This window comes from Phocoena phocoena, chromosome X (genome assembly GCF_963924675.1).
Source record: "Phocoena phocoena chromosome X, mPhoPho1.1, whole genome shotgun sequence".
NCBI classification, from domain to species: domain Eukaryota; kingdom Metazoa; phylum Chordata; class Mammalia; order Artiodactyla; family Phocoenidae; genus Phocoena; species Phocoena phocoena.
In genome coordinates this window covers 42,339,296-42,344,232 of record NC_089240.1, presented here as the reverse complement: position 1 = coordinate 42,344,232, position 4,937 = coordinate 42,339,296, and the positions used below count along the sequence as shown (strand labels likewise).

General features: G+C 46.7%; 1 pseudogene; it reads left to right on the top strand.

Annotated features, from left to right (window-relative positions):
• The first annotated feature begins 1,505 nt into the window (after positions 1-1,505).
• Positions 1,506-1,915, top strand: LOC136142836 (SUZ RNA-binding domain-containing pseudogene; annotated as a pseudogene).
• Positions 1,916-4,937: the final 3,022 nt, after the last annotated feature.

The window sequence follows — 4,937 nt, the reverse complement described above, 5'->3', positions numbered from 1 at the left end:
ATTTTGCCTTCCCCAAATCTAATCCCAACTGGTATCTTTTATACCCAAAATTGACTTTGGGGTTTCCCAGAGGGCCACTGGAAAATCACAAAGGATTTATTCTTTCATCTTGTAAAAAAAGGTGCTAAAAATAATTAGGTTTATTTAATATTATATAAATGATTATATAAATTGCATGGGAAGTGTTGTCAAAAAATACTTAGACTTCCCTAGATTAAAGTTGTTTGGGTAAAATGTTATTCATATAAATATTTCAAAAATTATATAAAGTTCCTAGAGATTTGTCATTGCGCTCAGTGTCCATGATATATTTCTATTTGTGTCCTCATGCTGCTTTACCTTGTGTTAGGTAGCAACAATATAATTTTGTGAATCATAATTTCAATTATTTAAAAAATATTAACTTGGTCATAATTTTACTTTTCAAAACCCAGCATATTCTAGGCTAACTGGGGATTCCAATTCCAATTGGAAATTTACATCACTCACCTTTAGAGTTTTATTAATAGATAGATATTTAGGACCTTTTCTTCAGCTCCTAAATCTCATGGTTGTAAAATAAACATGTTCTAGACACAAGAAGGAGGGGATATGGGGATATATATATATACATATACATATAGCTGATTCACTTTGTTATACAGCAGAAACTAACACAACATTGTAAAGTAGTTATACTCCAATAAAGATATTAAATTATAAAAATCAGTTCAAAGGAAAAAAAAAAACATGTTCTTACTATCATATGTATGTTTTCTCTCTGGCTTAAAACTTTCCCTTGTAAAAGGGCTGCTGCCACTATGATTGCTAAACTTTTATCAGGACAGGTGTTCCACACATGGAGAATTCCACTGGCTCTTTCAAGTGACTGAGGGGCCCATTTCACCAGTAAAGTCATCCAAGAAATCCAATGAGTTCTTCCTATATCACAAAAATTACACTGTCTATTATTCCCCACTCATCTGGAATGATAGAGCTAATGGACTCTTAAAATGAAAGCTTGCTAAACTGATGGAAGAAGTCAATCTCCCATGGCCTAAGGGTTTTACCCTTATCCCTGATTGCCCTCTGGTCCTTTCCTGATGGGTTATACCAGCTGTCCCCATGTAAAATTACTGGCTAGCCCATAGAATTCTCTATTCTGTCTGGGCTCTTGAAGACTCTAACCTGGTCAATTCAGACATTCTAAAATATGGTAAGAAATTTATTCATTATTCCAAAACTTCTCTTCAACAGGTGGAAGCTGCTTTTCCTTCATTTCTCCTATGCAAACCACTATATAACCTACAAATTGGAGACTTAGTTCTCTCAAGGCAACCAGAAAACTAATCTTGATCCCTATTAAAAGGGCCCTTGCATCATCCTCTTTACATCACTAACACTGCTGCCAAACCCCGGGGGGTCAAACCCTGGATTGGTGTTTCTCAACTGAAAAGATGTTGAAATCTACTCTAAATGGAAGTCCATCCCAACTGCAGACTCTAAACTGGGGGTCTCTGAAAGCGGTGAGTAAGATGGAAGATGAGGAAGTCCCTGAGAGCTGGGAGGCAGCAGAAAGTGGGGAAATCCAAATCTCCTCCAACGTGCCCATTGTGATTCAGGACGATAGCCTTCCCATGGGGCCCCTCCACAGATCCGCATCCTCAAGAAGCCCACCAGCATTGGTGTGGTCAGCAGCCCCAACTCCACCAGCAGGCCAGCCCTTCCCGTCAAGTCCCTAGTGCAGCGTGAGGCAGAGTACGCAGAGGCCTGGAAGTGGATCATGGGCAGCGCCAGCCCAGAGGAGGAGCAAGAGAAACCCATCCTCGACAGGCCAGCCAGGATCTCCCAACCTGAAGACAGCAGGCAGCCCAACAATGTGATCAGACAGCTGTTGGGTCCTGATGGGTTACAAGGCTTCAAACAGCACAGATAAATGCGGGCAGGAAAGGATGCCACCGCCACTGCCTCCGTCACCACTTCTTGGGTCGTCCGCTGTGGGTCGCACTGCTGTGGCAGACAGCTGGACTTGAGCAGAGGGAACAACCTGACTTACTTGCAATGTGATTCCCTTTGCTCCGCCCACTGTGACCTTGAACCCCATGTACTGTGACCTTCCTCCCCCCACTGTGATTGGCATGTCTAGAAGGGCTGTCCCAAGTCAATGGAAAGGGAAAGGGTGGGGTTAGAGGAGGGTTGGGGGGGACCCACCAAGGACTCAGAGAGTCAGGCAGTACCACTTGGCCACTTGGGGTAAAGCCAGTGCCAGCAATAACAGTTTATCATGCTCATTAATTTGGGATTTTAAAACACAAATGAGAACTCCCATCCACCCACGCTCAAGTGCATGTTTTCATCACTTAAAGGCAAGTTCCATCTGAAAATACCCTTTTTGTTTCTTTGCTTCCTGTTTTTGTTTGTTTATACAATATTTGATTTGCAAAAGTAGAAGTGCATGGGAGGGGTTTTAGCAGTTTAATGAATTTTTAATTGAGAAAGAGTAGTTTGGTAGTCTACTTAAAAATGTTTCTAGGCAATTCACTAGAAACATTAACCAATAGGATTTTGGCGAGCTTAGCTTCTGTATTCCTACTGCAGCCCAGAAAAGGGGCAGGGCTCTGCAGCCCCCAGGACAGATGAGCACCCCATGCCTATACCTCCCTCCCCCCAGCTAAGTCCCAGAGCATCTGGGCACTACCTGAAGACTGGGCTAGCTCTATAGGCTCAGAGAGCCTGGGGAGGGTGCCAACCCCTCACCTCTAGTGTATTTTGGAAGATAGGGCAAGTGAACAGACTTCCCCTTCCAAAACCTCTCAGGAGGCTTACTACTTCTAGAAGTGGGCAAGGAGTGAGGCTGCACTTTGGGGCTTTAGGAGTAAGGGCTGTGAGGAACTTCCCTGGTGGTCCAGTGGTTAAGGCTCCCCACTTCCACTGCAGGGGGTGCGGGTTGGATCCCTGTTCGGGGAACTAAGATCCCACATGCCATGCGGTGCGGCCAAAGAGTAGAAAAAAAAAGTAAGGGCTGCAAGCCTTGCTCAGTATTTTGCTGTCAGCACAAGGAAAGCCAGGAGAGAGTCTTGACTCCAGGACTCCGAGCCTTCTGCCGAGTGTGGTCAGAAAGTAGGTAGATCTTCCTGCTCCAGCAAGGCTTAGAACTCTCAAGGGTCTGTGGAGTGCCATCTCTGTTGATGGCATCAGCTCCGTAACTCTATCCAGCACATTTCCCTTGTGAAATCACTACCTTGGGAGCAGACCATTCTCAATACATTTGGGAAGAGACAAGCTGTGCGTTGCAAAGATTGGTAATGACAGACTGGTTCCCCATAGGCCTAGGCTATCCTCCAACCCGTCTTCCAGAGCAAGGGCCTGGAATGAAGGCAGTTTCCCCTCTGTCCTTGGAGCCTGGAGATTTGCTTTGGTTCTTTGAGGTGGAAGAGACTTAGGGGGCCCTGCCTAGAGCAGCTGTGTGTGTACACTCTGGCCCCTCTCGGGCTTTCTGATCTCTTCCATCACACTGCGCCTTATATCCCTCAGCCAGCCAGATGGCCTCCTCGCTCAGGAGTGGTTGGTGTGACATTTGTGTAAGTCTTGGCCCACTACATCTTCCCCTAGGAGGAGAGTTCAGCTGTCAGTTGAGTCAGCAATTAGTCCACAGGCTTACAACTACATGAAGGCAGGCAATTGTCTGTGAGCAGAGCTGGAACAAAGCTTCAGTCAGTAAGAACCTGCAGGATGTTGAATGGTGCCCACAGGCTGCTCTGAGGGGAAAGGACCTCCAGGAGTGGGGACGGGAGAAGGTTGCTGCTGTCTTTACAGTTCCACTGCCAAGACCAAGTTTCTGCATTCTAAATGGATAGTGTCCATCCCTCATGTAATAGTGGTTTCTGGCCCAAGATGAAACTATCCTTTTCAGTTGGAGAAGGTACAGAGGTGGGCCAGGTGGGAAGGCCAGAAGTGCTGATTGCTCAGCCATCGGGACCACCTGTTCTTGCTCCCCTTCTCTAGTGGGAGCCAAGGGGAGGCTGGCTGATGGGTGTCTGTGGATCAAGGATGTAGTAGGGACTGATGCTCCCACCTCCCTCTGGCCAAAGATGGGGCTCTGCCTGCTGTGTGCCTGTCACCACCCATCAGCAGTCATATCCTGGCTTCCCAGATGGAGAGGTGGCAGGCAAAATTTTAAAAAGAAAGAAATGAAAACAGGAAGCTATGGTGTTGGGGGGAGGTGGGAGGGGAGATGGGGAAACAGTTTGGATTTTGTGTGTGTGTTTGTGGGTGTTTTTGGTTTCTGTTGTTGTTTTTATGCAGTTGTCTGTAACTTTCCTTAGGTGCTTTTTCTTTTTCTTTATTTTCACATTTTATTCAATACATATAACAATGCATATTAAAATATTAACAATAAGGAGATTTTTTATTTTTTGCTTTTATAAATCACTTTTCTTTTAAAAAATTTTTTTAAAAAAGTAAGCTGTAGGCTTTGGCTTGCAAAACACCAGGGGAGTGGGGGGCAGAAACCTGAGGCTGCTGCCCCTTATCTGCCTTCACAGTACTGTCCCCTTCTCCCAGCTCCTCCCTGACTCTGTGAGCCAGGCCTCAGACCTTCCAGCTCACTGCTTCCCGTGAGCCACTACTCTGATGTCATCCTATAACCAAAGGAGCTGGGGGTCTGGGCCTGGTGACCAACCCTTTGCCACCCACTCAGTCAGGGTGCTCCCCACCTGCAGGCAGGCGGCAACACCCTATCTGCTACCATCAGCCCCTTCCAGAGCCCACTGCCCCACCCCTCCCTGTCTAGCCCAGCCATATGCAGCTCTGCCCCATCTGGGGATGCTCTGCTCAGAGGTGGGCTGGCAGGGCCGCCCCAGCCTCCCTGGTAGGCAAAGACTCTGGAAACCTCTGGAGTCCTGTGTTCGGCCATGTGATCCCAGGGGTGCACATGGGCCCCTTGGGTATCTGAACAG